This window comes from Geotrypetes seraphini, chromosome 8 (genome assembly GCF_902459505.1).
Source record: "Geotrypetes seraphini chromosome 8, aGeoSer1.1, whole genome shotgun sequence".
Lineage (NCBI taxonomy): Eukaryota > Metazoa > Chordata > Amphibia > Gymnophiona > Dermophiidae > Geotrypetes > Geotrypetes seraphini.
In genome coordinates this window covers 82419734-82434776 of record NC_047091.1, presented here as the reverse complement: position 1 = coordinate 82434776, position 15043 = coordinate 82419734, and positions in this window count along the sequence as shown.

Sequence of the window (15043 nt, the reverse complement as noted above, 5' to 3'; positions counted from 1 at the left end):
GTTAATCTGAAGGAACAAGGCATGGAAGTGAGATACTGCACTACTCCTTGTGGACTTTCCAGAAGGACAAAGTCATGGGTAGATACTTACAGCGTGGTGGAGGGCTCCTGAATCAGTACATCTGGCACTTCAACCGAGGTTTCAGCGGGTTCAATTCATTTATCTTAATTCTCACCATGTTCCTATCCAATCCAAAGATTTCAAGTATTAAGGAATTCTAAAAGCAGAAGTCAGAGATGCAAGGCGGTTATTTTAACAACCATATCATGAAAAGAGGGGGAAAGGAGATGGCAATGTGCAGAGTGAGAGATAGACTCTGCAAAAGGACCCCTCCCCCCAAGTCAGTCTTATTTCTGGGCCACGATCCAAGGAAGAAATATAGAAAAAGGGAAGTGTCTTTTGCCAGCACACACTTACTTTTGTGGCTTCATTAATGAGATGCAGACTAACACTACTTTCACTCAACTGGAGGGAGTCAAGCAATGCTCTGTACATGGAGTTCTCAGACTTCAGGTTCTTTGACGCCCTACATTACAAGACAAATTACAAAGACAATACAAATACACACCATAAGAGCAGAGCTTCCCATGTTCCTCTCTCTTACATAACTCTTGTTCCTTTCAAAACACAAATTCTCTCTACCCACACTCACTCAAGCTACTTTAATACCTTGTCTTGATTTATTGCAAACTGTTGGCTAAAAATGGTCTATGAGGATTTCAACTGATTGAAAAGTTGGCCACTCAGCTGTTGGCCTCAACTGGAGAGTAACCTTTCTCCAGCTTTTGCCCAGCCTACACTGGCTGTCAGTTTACGATTTTTTATAGCAGTACTAGGATGTATGTGAGCATTTTCTCTGTCTCTAGTAGGCATACAATGTAAGGTGTTTTTTTGTACCTGAGACACTGGAGAGTTAAGCGACTTGCCCAGGGTCACAAGGAGCTGCAGTGGGAATCAAAAAAGTCCCTTAGGATCTCAGTTCACTGCAATAACCACTAGGCTATTCCTCCACTCAGTGAGTCTCAGCGTTTTAGAGCTGTTTTATACAAAGAATTGCATATGCAGATTGGGACATTGTATCAGATCATTGCATTCCTGATGTAGGCATTATTTGCTGATACACAGCTCATGTCAAGTTGTTTTAGAATTGTTACACTATATAGAATGCAAATCTAATTAAGAATCAGGTCTTCTTGGTCTCCTTTTGTTTTGGTCATCCCTACTGTGTTCACTTAATTCTTTTCTTTTTTTGTCCAGTAGTGTGATTTTACTGGAGTTATTCCCCCAATTAAAGCTATGCTGTCTCTCTCGCCTGTCCTCCTTCAATCTTCTGTGGCTGTTCCTGAGCTTTGGAACCAGGGCTGTGAATTCAGGTGAAAGCTGCATGGGGATAGAAATCCCGCCCGTCCCCTCCAGAATCTCCTCCATCCCCGCCTGTCCCCATGAAGAATCCCCTCTGACCCGTTAGTCCCACCCCCCCTAAAAATGACCTGTCCCCATAAAAAGCAGCAATTACTTCTGACAGTTTTGATTTTAGTTTTAATTGAGTTTTATTGAAATTCAAAACAAAATCAGACATCTTTCAAAAAAGGCATAAAGCCACAGTTACTTACCGTAACAGGTGTTATCCAGGGACAGCAGGCATATATTCTCACATGTGGGTGACGTCATCTACGGAGCCCCGATGCGGAAGCATTTTCAAGCAAACTTGATTGAAGATTTAAGTTTGCTCTGCTGCTCCACGCAAGCGGAAAATTTTTGAACTGGAGACCACGAGGGGATGCACCCCCTAGTGGAGCAGGAAGGCACGCATGCGTGGAGCAGCAGAGCAAACTTAAATCTTCAATCAAGTTTGCTTGAAAATGCTTCCGCATCGGGGCTCCGTAGATGACGTCACCCACATGTGAGAATATCATGCCTGCTTGTCCTGGGATAAAACAAATACTCCTTTTCCCTCTCTCTCCCCAGTCAGGTGGAGTTGGCATATCAACAAAATACTATCCCAAAGAAATAGATTTAAGACAGAATTTGATGAACAGAAGATGCCCGGTGCAGTAATTCTCTCCCCCTCTGCTCCCTCCCTCTCTTTGTCACCCTCCTCACCTGGTGGTCAGCACAGCGTTCACAACTCGCTGCTCTTGTTGGCTTCAGGCCTTCCTCTCTGCCAGGTCTTGCCTTCACAGAAATAGAATTTAGGCGGAACCCGGAAGAGAGGAAGGCCTGAAGCTGACAAGACCAGCAAAGTGTGAACGCTGCTGCTGAGGCTGGCCTTTGAGGAGTTGGCGGAGCACTGTACCTGTTATGCCGCCTCCACCCCCCACCCCCCTCCCTCTTTGTTGGTATGCCACTGGTACTGAAGGGCAGAATAAGTAGAATCTTTTTTTTTTTTTTAAGTAACACATTTAACGTTGGTACCTACTGGGCTGTTTAATGCAGAGTAGTCTGGCTCCGGAACTCCAAAGATATGCTTGCCCAGTCTCTCCCGCGCTCCTCTGCACAGCCACAGTGAGTGGTGGTGGGCTTGACCCAACGAGATTTTTGAGAGGAGGTCTCACGCCAAGGCTCACTACTGGGAGAACTCTGCACATCCACCAATCTGGGAGAAAGAGCTATCTACAAGAAAGTATTCCAGATTGGCCATCAAGCCCCAGCTCTGTCTCTCTGATTAGTTGATGTACGGAGCTCTCCCATTTGAGCGGCAATCAGCAACTGGTACACTCAGGGATCAAAGAAACTTAGAGAGAACACTGGAACAAAGGTAGGCTGGGAACCCCAGAGAACCAGCGTCCATCCTATGGGAGTCTCATGGACCTTGGGGGGGATCCCATTGGGGTTCCCACAGGACCTGCGGGGTTCCTACAATCCACGTTCCCATGAAGACCTCTATAAATCCAGAACAAAAAAATTAAAGTCTAATATCAGTAGGAGTCAGTTAAAAGTTTAGTGTAATGACTCTGCAGCCCTGTTTGGAACAACAAAAGATTAGGTTCTAACTTTAGCTAATCTTCTTTCTTATAAATCCACACTCTATTCCCGGGCAAGTGGGTTATGCATCCCATCTCGTGAGATCTCTTGTAGGAAACTTCATTTACTTATTTTTGACCCTCTCCTCTTACCTCAGGTCTGCCCTCTTACCTCTTATTTCTGACCCTCCCCTTTTACCTCAGGTCTGCCCTCTGACTTCCAGTTGGTACAAAAGCAGACAGTCATACCCATACAGGGCACAAAAAGGGGAGGGGACTCTGGATACTCCCTGAAAAACAAGTCTAATTTGCTCATATTATGAAACTGTTTACATCATAAATCTTAAAATTGGAATGATAAGAAGACGCAGCCTGCACTAACAGTGTGGGGTGCTGTAGCTAGCGACCCCCAAGGCAAAGTGCACAACATGTCAGATGTTAATCTTAGAAAGGCTAGTCAAAGCATTAGAAGTCCAACCTAGCTGTGAATCAGTAACTCCCAGGGCGGGTTCCAGGAATAGAATATGGATTTATAAGAAATAAGATTAGCACGGTAAGAACCTAATCTTTTGTTCTTGTACAATCCCACTCTATTCCTGGATAAGTGGAAGTAACAGAGAAGTCCCCAAAGTCAGGGTGGGGCTGATGAGGCAGCTGCCAAAACTGAAGAGCCAAAAGCAGAATCCTGTTTGGCCGCCACGTCTATCCTGTAAAACTTCTGAAGATTCTGCCCACAAGGAGGCAACACCTCGAGTGGAGTGAGCCTTCACCGAAAGAGGAGGCCACTCTCTGTCTCCAATATAGACAGAAGAAATAGCCATGTGAATCCATATGGCTCCATCTGGCAATGGAGGCTTTCGAAGCTGGTGTGCCCCTGAGAGCTGGACCAACCAGCTCAAACAGATGATCAGATAGACAAAACTCATTTGTGACCTGTAAATACCATAGCAAAAGCCTGCGCACATCCAGCGATTTCAATATCCTGTCATGTTTACCGGAACCTGAGAGTGCAAAGGCCAGTAATCTCACCTCCTGGTTGATGTGAAAACTAGAGACCACCTTTGGAAGAAAGGAGGGAACATGGTGCAAGATAAACCGCTTAGAATCCTAACGGAGTTTAGCGGTATATAAGAAATACATTACATTACATTACATCAAGCTAGAGTCCATGAATCGAAGAAAAGGATCTCTGCAGGACAAAGCCTGAAGCTTGGAAACTACATAGGCTGACGTAATGGCCACCAGAAAAAATGTCTTGGCAGTGAAATCCATCAAAGAAGCCTGGTCTAAAAGCTCGTAGAGCAGACTAACAAGCGACCTCAGAATCAGATTGAGATTCCAAGTCAAACACGGCTGATGCAATGGAGGGCGAAGCCACAATACGCCCTTCAGAAACCGGACCACATCTGGATGAGCAGCCTGAGAGCCCCTCATGGGCTTGAGACCAAGGCAAGAAAGTCCGGCAATCTGAACTCTCAGGAAGCCAACTTCTAACTCTTTCTCCTTCTTGAAGAAAGGCAAATACATCCGGTGTGTGAAGCTAGAGTGCGCTGACAGCTTGCTCACCACTCTGAATAGATCATACAAGGCATCAGCCACATAGTTTGTGCCAGAAACCAAAAAGGAAAGATCTTGAAGCACTATAGTGTCAAGACCATGGCGGAGCTTGGAACGAAAGGCTCTAGCAAGTAAAATAGCCTTTTCAACACAAAATCAATCCTAGGAATTGTGAATCTTTCAGCACTACACCTCCCTCACTAAGGACAGAAGTATGATTGGTGACCTGCGCCATCAAGGAATCCACCTTTGGAGAAACAAAGCACTGGTTAAACACTTCTGCCATCAGACAGAGTTTAGATATGGCCCTTGTCACTCTTAGTGGATCTTCTAGTGCCTTCCAATGAACCGTGAGCATTGTCACAATGTCCAGATGGTCAGAAAAGGAGGAAGAATGCGGTTTTGTGCAATTCGGAAGAGAGTATTGTGCTGCCGAGGACTGGCTAACCTCCAATTTTGACTCCTGAAGGGATTCTGAAATTATCCCTATTGAGGCGGAAGGCTTAAAAAGTCTCTGCACTGTCTTCCCCAAGATCCAGAGCATCCACCAGATCCAGATCATGGAGATCCGTGACCACAGCCAAATTTCCCACAGTGGAGGTGCCTGCCTGAGTAAGCAAAAGCATGGTCAGATCATCTGGATCATCCATCGGCGGACAGTCCAGTCCCTCGGCTACGCAGGACCCCTTTGCTGGGGACCCGCATCCTAGGAAGGAGGAACTCCTGTCGCCAATGGAGACACCACTGTAGGTGGATGTGGTGAATTTTTCTTGGCTAGATAAGTCTGAATGAGCATATTCATAATTTTGGAAGAAAAGGATTTGTGCCTTAAGATGCCAAATTGCAGTAGCATTTTGCTGGGGATGCGCCTGTACTGTCATCCAGGCCTATTTTTGCCCCAGATGGACCGAGTGGTAGAAAGGCCAACATCATTCCCCTCCCCCCCCCTCAAATGTCACATGGAACACAGATGCCATACATGGAACACAGATGTGGCAAATGTCAGCCATTTGCCACAAATGGGGCATGAATCCAAAGTATCCTGCCCTGAGGAGTGCACTTGATGTTTTCTTGCAAAAAAACAAAGCTTGTAGAGGTAGAAAATAACTTAATTCAGATCATGAAAATCTAAGATGGCCACTGTGGGAGTGATTTTACTGACTAAACAGCCCTGGAAAATCACCAAAACCCCCAAAATATGACCATTTTAGGCTTTTTGGGGTGGGGGGACCTAGCAATAACACTTAAACCACAGAAAATCCAAATTTGGGGAAGCAACTGGGATCCAAGATGGCCGCGAAGATCTGATTGCGGGGAGACGCTCTCAGTAATTCTCCTCAAAGTTTTACTTATTTCATCAGGATGCCGAAGAGGAGAGGTAAGAGCGCTGGTGGAGCCTCACGGCGCCCGGAAACCTCTCCTCTGCTTAGGATAGATGAAATACTGAGGCGCCTGGAGCAGGAGATGGTAACGCCGGGGAATCGCCCGCTGGAGGTAGCAAGTGAAGCCGTTGGGAACCTCCCTGGGCTAGACACGACTCTGAGCCCCGACGCAAGGTCCCCCGCCTCCACAGCCGCAGGGAGCCAGCCTAGAGAGGACAGTCTAGCCAAGGAAGCAGACTTGTTCTCCCAGGAGGCTTCGATGAGCCAGGCTACAGAGTCCATCAAACCCGCGGCAGGAACAGCTATGGAGCAGTTAAAAAGACAAGGTGAAGAAGAGAGGAAGCTGGAGGTTGAGACAATCCACCCAATACTTGCAGGTACTTTTTCCTTTGCAAAACCTACCAATGTTACCCTGGATTCCTTATGGGACTTAGTCGTTAGTTTGGGGCAGTCATTGTTCCCACAGATAAAGAAATTGGAAAAAACAGTATTAGAACAAAAGGAAGAACTGAAAAACTTTAAACAAGAGACTATTATAATAAATAATAAGGTGGAAAATATTGAAAAGATTTGTTAGGAGTGAAACAATTACAGACTACCCTTATTAGGGATAACACTAATTTGAGAAGAAAAATTGAAAATTTGGAAAATAATTTCCGCTCTAGTAATCTCAGATTATTAAATTTTCCAAAAATTCCAATGATTTCCGCAAAAGAAATGTTGAAAAAATATCTTATGGAAAATTTGAATGTTGCAGAAGCAATGCTTCCTCCTTTTGCACAAGTATTCTATTTACCAGCGAAAGAGAAAGAACAAGAAGATTTTTCCTTTCCAAAACAGGATCTACAAATGGACGCTGTTGCAATCCTGGAAACATCATTGAAAGACATAGTAAAATCTGCTACATTAATACTAACAGTGGCTTTATTGCCGGATAGAGACTGGTTATTAAAAATGTTCTTTAAAAATAGACATAAAGAATTTTTGGGACTAAAGATACAGATGTTCCCAGACGTGACTAAGGACACCCAAAAACGTAGATGACAATTCCTGCTTCTCAAACCAGGAGTAACAATGATAGGAGGCCTTTTTTTATTACGATATCCCTGTAAATGTATTGTTAAATATAGATCCAATACATATGTATTCTTTGACCCTTCTCAACTAACAGGGTTCCTCTCTACGAAACGCCTGGAAGGGGTTAATGAAATAACATCAATAGTAGACTCCTCCACTGCAGTCAGATGTTTTGCTTCTTTTTTTGTTAATAATATTACTTAATTTCATTACACTCACTGGGATTCTTGGATCCATATTATGGGAATAATAGTATTGATTAAGAATATAATTGCCTAATTGAGATTCTGTTTTGTTCAAATATGTTATTTTTCTTTTTCAATATTCTGTACAAGAGGTTTCTTGGAAAAATTTAAAAGTAATAAATAAATAATTACAAAAAAAAAAAGAAAATCCAAATTTGAAGACCCTTCAAATCAATCTCACAGGCTTTCAGACTGTTACTCACTGTGCAATGCTATGTGTTTGGAGATGCAAGTTGGAAGCTGAAACAGCTTACAGGAAGATCCTCTGCCTCAACAAAACTTGGAACCTGGACTGCTGGTCTTCAACTGCCTCTTGGGCCCAACGCTTTGGACAGAGACCTCCACCACACCTGGAAATGCCATGCATGTGAGCAGGTAGAGGAAAGCAATCGGCCCCAATCCTGGATATACCTCCACAGAGCCATGCTCAAACCCACTAGCGGATGAACCTAGAGTGAGCAACGCTCCTAAGGGAACAGTCCCTGTACCCCGATCTGTGAATGCAGGCTGTCCAGGTAGGAGCACTGCAGAGCAGCTAACTCCCTGGAAGCAAGCTTTGCCAGTAAAGTTTGTGATCTCCTACAACCAGAGCTGTCCCTGCGGGGAACCTCTGCAGCATGAACGTGTGAAGCTGCGAAAACACTGAAGATGGAGAAAAATAAATATGAGCAGAAAAGACTAGGTCCTATTGTCTTACTTGTAGGAAGGCAACTGGAAATCAGAGGGCAGTCCTGAGGTAAGAGGGGAGGGTCAAAAATATATAAATGAAGCTTCCTATAAGAGATGTCACAACCCACTTGTCCAAGAATAGAGTGGGATTGTGTGAAAAGATTCTGAGATTAGGACTATGTCAGACAGCCTTCACGATCTTCCAGAGAACTGAGAACATGGTTGTGAAGTGGGATATGGGTGGGTTATATTGTATTGCACTGGAACTCTTTGTGAGATCATTATTGTCCTTTATGAGAACTATGATATAATTATTATGTAGCTGGACCAGATGGAATACACCCAAGAGTGCTGAAGGAACTTAAGGTAGAAATCGGAGAGCTATTACAATCCCTAGCTAAAATGTCAATTACCAAATACCAGATGACTGGAAAATAGCAAATGTAATCCCAATCTTCAAAAAAGGATCGAGAGGAGAACCAGGCAACTATAGACCTGTGAGTCTTACTTCTGTGCCTGGGAAGATGGTTGAAGCACTAATCAAGGATAGCATAGTGCAACACCTGGAAAATCACGATCTGATGAGAGCCAGTCAACACGGCTTCAGGAAGGGGAAGTCATGTTTAACGAATTTACTTTAATTTTTTGAGAAGGTGAGTAAACATATGGACAGCGGAGACCCGGTGGACATAATATACTTGGACTTCCAGAAAGCGTTCGACAAGGTTCCACACGCTAGGCTTCTGAGCAAACTACAAAGCCATGGAATAGAAGGGGATATACTAAAATGGATAAGCAAATGGCTGGATAACAGATTGCAGAGGGTAAGCATAAATGGGAAGTTCTTGGACTGGGAAAAGGTGACAAGCGGTGTGCCCCAGGGCTCGGTTCTTGGGCCCATCTTATTCAATATCTTCATAAATGACCTGGAAGAGGAAACAACAAGTAATATAATCAAGTTTGCAGATGACACTAAACTATGTCAGACAGTTAGGTCATACATGGACAGCGAAGAACTCCAGAGAGATTTGAACTGGCTAGAGAAGTGGGCGGAAAAGTGGCAGATGAAGTTTAATATAGAAAAATGCAAAGTGATGCACCTGGGCAGGAACAATAAGAATCAAGAATATAAAATGTTAGATGTGACATTGGGCAAGAGCGAACAAGAAAGGGACCTGGGAGTACTGATAGACAGGACCCTGAAGCCGTTGGCTCAATGCGCAGCGGCAGCAAAGAAAGCAAACAGGATGTTGGGCAAGATAAAGAAGGGAATCACAAGTAGATCAGCGGACGTCATAATGCCGCTTTACAGAGCAATGGTCAGACCACACTTGGAATACTGTATCCAACACTGGTCTCCCTACCTAAAGAAGGATATAACCCTGCTGGAGAGGGTGCAGAGGCGAGCCACGAAGCTAGTAAAGGGTACGGAGAATTTGAGCTACAAAGAACGCCTAGGGAAACTGGGCTTGTTCACCCTGGGAAAAAGAAGACTGTGAGGGGATATGATAGAGACTTTTAAAATAATAAAAGGATTCGACAAAATAGAGCAAGAAACACTGTTATTCATGTTGTCAAATGTGACTCGGACAAGAGGTCATGGACTGAAATTGAGGGGCAACAGGCCCAGGACAAATGTCAGGAGGTTCTGTTTCACACGAGTGGTGGACGCTTGGAATGCTCTCCCAGAGGAGGTTGTGACGGAAACCATCATTCTGGGATTCAAGGGCAAGTTGGATGCACACCTTCTTGCAAATCACATTGAGGGATATGGGTAAAACAGGGTCTCCATCAGGGAGCACCTAGCTTGGCCTCCGCGTGTGCGAGTTGCCGGACTAGATGGACCTAAGGTCTGATTCGGTGAAGGCATTTCATATGTTCTTATGTATAAATCTCTGATTAAGAAAGTGGCACCCCACCTCATCTCCCAACATCCCCCTTCTTTTCATACATTGCTCCTTCTTGGTCCCACCTCTAACCACTATCTACATTCCTCCCACTCCCTCCACAACTCAAAGAGAACTCCCCAAAATGTCCACCATTCTTTCTCCTTTACCCACAACCCCTCTGATAACAGACACCTTTCAAGCTCCCTCTTTGCACAGCATCTGTCCTCAAATTCCTTCCTAAACCCACCCACCCCCTTTTCCTATTCTACCTACAGCCCCTCACCATGCTTCCTCCTACCCCACTCATGCCTTCTTCTATCCATCCCATTCCTACTCCATATACTGCACATCCATATACTCCTTCCTCATCTTATCCACATTATCTCCTCTCACCCCTCCTCACTTGCTATTTTACATTCAGTCCCCTTTGTATACTCCCTCTTCTAACTACCCTCAATAATTCCTCACCTCTAGCCTGACAGAAACACCACATATCCCTCCCTCCTTTCTGTACTCACCCACCCACATCCTTATTCACTCATTCTTCTATCCACACTCTCATGTGCTTCTCTTCTAATTACATCCTCCTCTGCACCCCATTTATAGTTCTCTTCGATGCTTCTTCCACTAACCACAGTCTTCCAAGTTTCTTACTCTTACTACATCCTTCCCATTTATTCCTCTATTCATACATCCCCACCACACACCATCTTCCTCCTTACCCCTCAAACCCCACACCATTCTCTCATCTACCCACAATCTCTTTCTCACTCTCCCTTGCCTAGCCAGACTCTGCTTGAGAGAGGTGATGAACATCAAAACCTCAGGACAGATTCTCCCCCCACCACAAACACTATCCTTAACTTGCTAATTTTCTTTCTGTTAGCTTGTAGATTGGTATAGTCCATACGAATGGGTAATATGCCTCACTGCTATCAGCAGTTGGAGACTGAGATCAAACTTGTATATCAGTATAGCATGCCCCTCTTGCTACTCTAGTTTGCCGAATAGCCAAGCAGAACCTAGGAAATTTCTTAACTGAAAAACAGTAAATGACACTCCAAACAGGAGTGTAAGAAAACAACAAACATCTTTAAACAACTGTTGGAACATGCATAGAACTTGATCCTGGAAGTAAAACATCCCCACAGCTCATCAGATAAGCCATTACCACTGTTCTTAATTCTCCCTGGCCCTAGAAAAATACTAGAACCCGCAGAAAAATTCAAAATCTGCACGCGAGCAAAAACCTGCAAAAACCGCACAAAGACAGACAGGGTGGGGGACTATACCAGTCTACAAGCTAACAGAAAGAAAAATAGCAGGTAAGAACCTAATTTCTCCTTCTATATCGCTTGGTAGACTGGTATAGTCCTTATGAATGGGACATACCAAAGCAGTACCCATCAAGGGTGGGAACCCCGAAGGGCCAACACCAGAACATGTTCACCGAATACCGTGTCCCGATGCGCTTGAACATCCACACGGTAGTGTTTGACAAAGGAATGCAGAGATGACCAAACTACAGCCTTGCAAATATCCACTGGAGGCACTAGAAAAGACTCAGCCCAAGAAGCTGCCTGACCCCTAGTGTAATGAGCCTTGAGAAAGCCGGGAACAGGCTTCTTCTTCAGAAGATAGCGGAAGCAATAGTCTCCTTGATCCAGCGCGCAATAGAAGCACCATCTCCCTTACGAAGACCCGCTAGAAGGACAAAGAGATGATCTGATTTCCTGATCTCCTGAGTCCTCTGCACATAAGAGCGAAGGACCCGAATGACATCCAACTTGCGCAGCTGTCTCTGCTCAAAAGAGCCCTCCCAACAACCCAACATCAGGAGGACTACAGATTGATTGACATGAAAAGGAGAAACCACTTTTGGCAGAAAGGAAGGAACAGGCCTCAAGACAACATGCTCCCTAAAAAACTCCAAGAAGGGAGCCCTACAAGAGAAAGCCTGCAGCTCAGAAACATGTCTAGCTGAAGTACTGGTCACCAAGAAGACTGCCTTAAGAGTAAGGTCTTTCAAAGAGCAGTCGCCCAACGGTTCAAAAGGAGAGCGCACCAGAACGGACAGAACCAGATTCAGATCCCAAGATGGAACAGAGGGTCGTACGGGAGGCCTGAGCAACTTGGCCGCCTGCAAGAAGCGAATCACATCAGGAATGGCAGTCAAACGCTGATCTTTCAAAAAAAAGCAAAAGTCTGACAAGGCCACAAGCTGAACCTGGAGAGAAGACCAAGCCAGTCCCCCTATCCAGGCCATCCTGCAAGAACTCTAAGATGTTAGGCAGGGAAGAGTGAAAAGAGACCACTCCACACACATCACACCACCCCTCAAATAGACGCCAAACCCTCACATAAGCCCGAGAGGTGGAAAGCCTCCGGGACCCCAAGAGCGTTGAGATCACTTAATCTGAATACCCCATCTTACTTAGGCGACTCCTTTCAATAGCCAAGCCGTAAGACAAAAGGGACCCGGATTGAACATTGGAATGGAACCCCGAGTTAAAAGGTTGTCCAAGAGAGGAAGAGAATCCACCACCAGATGCCTCACCAGATCCGCATACCACGGTCGTCGAGGCCAATTTGGAGCCACCAGAATTACGAGGCCCGGATGGCAAATTATGCGGAGAAGAACTCTGCCCACTAATAGCCACAGAGGGAACACATACAACAGTCTCTCCGTTGACCATGGTTGAACCAGATCATCCAGGCCCTCGGTCCTGACCGTCTCTACGATGACTGAAGAAGCGGTGCATTTTGTACCTCGCGCCTGGAGCACTTTTTCCCTTTAAAAGAGCTCATTGTGCTGAAAACCGCCCTAACTGTAAAGAAAGTGCCGGTTGAGAAAAAACATAGAAAAAAAGGCAGTTATAAAGGGAAATGAGCCCTTTAGACTGGCACACCTCAGGATTTTATTATTTCTTTTTACTTAGTCAGAACTAATGCTGCCTGATTCAGGAAAAAAAAAATTCTGATTTGCTTCGATTCAGCCTATTGAATTGGTTTTTCGATTCGATTTTCCTGCCCAATTGGGTGTTTTTTTTTTTCAAACATCCCGGTGGGGTTATTTTATAGCCTCTTCACCCCCTTTGCCTTCTCCTAACCACACTGGCGCTGTGGTGTAAACAAAATAAACAAACAAAAAATACTTTTCCACTCTCTGTTAAATCCTAGCTCATGTTTGCGGTCTAACACCAGCTCTGGCAGGATACACATTTCAAATCTGACATATTGTAATCACAAAACAGAAAATAAAATTAGTTTTTCTACCTTTTGTCTGATCATTATTCAAATCTTTTAGGTCCCAGGCTCTGGTTGTCTTCTGATAACTTGCTTGCCAGGGTCTCCTTCTTTCTCCGTGCTAACCATCCATCTGCCATCTCTGTCCTCCCCTTCTGTTTCCCTTCCCTCCCCAGGAGGTCTGGTATCTTTCCTTTTTTCATCTCCCTCCACAGATCCACCTTTTCTTTTTTTTTTTTTTTTTATTTTATATTTATCAAATTTTACATTTTATAATCAAGTATCCACTTGTACAGAAAGTTGAAGAAAAGCAGGAAAATAATACTCATAGGTAAAATACATAATAATCAACTAAATAAAAATAAATGTTAAGCTTAAATTCAGCTCAAGTCCTCTAAATTAGATCCAAGAAGGATGAGGCGGAGATATTAACAGATACTAACAAATATCAATTCAAATATTAGGAAAACAAAGTCCCTTAGCTGAGGAAGGATATCATTTATTCAATTACACCTCGCTTGATTTCCCTTCATCCAGTCGAGTTCCTGCCAGAAAAGCTGTCAACTGGAATGGCTCAAAGAATACATATTTCTTCATATGGTACTGTATTACACATTTGCAAGGGTGTCATAGGAAAAAAGTCCCTCCAAGAGATATAACACCTGGCTTCATCAAAAGAAATTCTCGCCTTCTTCTCTGGGTTTCCCGTGCCAAATCTGGGAACATTAATATTTTATGTTCAAGAAATTCTTTCATTTTATTTCTAAAGTACAATCTAAGCAACCAGTTTTTATCTGGTGCAAGAGCCACCGTAAGAAGCAATGTTGCCGGAGATACAAGCTCTCTGTCCGAAAGTTCCAAGATTGCTGAAACATCAAGTGGTTGACTATCCTCCTGTTGTTTAAGTGGTAATTTAGTAGTTTTCATTGGTAAGTAATATACTTGAGTAAATGGTGGTAATGTATCCTCTGGAATACCCAAAATCTCTACTATATAACGTTTCAACATATCTCTAGGTGTCACAGAGGCTATCTTAGGAAAATTAATCAAACAGAGATTATTATTGCGAGAAAAGTTCTCCAAAGTTTCCAATTTTCTGCGCAAACTTGTGTTATCTTTTACCATTACTTCATTAAGCTGTTTTGATGCTTTTAACTCCTGTTGTATATTCACAATTGAGTTCTTAGATTCCTCAATTTCAACTTTTATATTTTTTATATCATTTTCTTGAAGAGTAATTTTATTTTCCAGCTGCAAAAGCTGGGGTTTAACAGACTTAGCTAGGTCAGCAACTAAATCCCAGATTGAGTCCAGTGTTACTTCTCTGGGTTTTTCAATAACATATGAAGGATTGAAAATTTGAATAGTCTCACCGGTTATCAGCTGATTCTGGCAATCCTTCTGCTGGGCTGAAATGATCCCTGAAGTTTCCAAGTCCTCGGTACTTCTTGGACTCACCTGAAAACTCAGGGAGTCCATCTCCACGCTCCCCTCTCTGTTCTTCCTGGCCTCCGAGGGTAGGTGCTTGCCTCCTTCCGGGAGCTCCTCCACTCGTGGGGAGCTGGTAACCTGAGGAGGTGGGGGAGGTGCCCTAGCGTCGGGGCTGAGCGTAGTCTCTAGCCCCAAGGAGATCACCTCATTTCCGCCTCTCTGAGGCGTCTCCAGCGGGGGGAATGCCGACGCTACCGGGATATCCTGCATCCGACGCAGGAGCTCTTCAATATTGCCGAAAGAGGGGACCGCTGAACGCCGCGAGGCTCCAGCGGCGCTGCGGCCTCTCCTCTTCGGCATCTCAAGTAAGTAAACACTCCAAAAAGAAAATTTTCGAATCAGTCTTCTCCGGCGTGCTACTCAGCGTCCGGGACCGTCGGCCATCTTGGATCGATCCAGATCCACCTTTTCTTAACTACCCTTTCATCCAGCATCTCTCACTCCTTCCCCACCACCCCAGGGTCCACCATCTTTCCCTTTCTTTTCCCAACTACCCTCCTATCCAGTATCTCTATCCCTCCCCC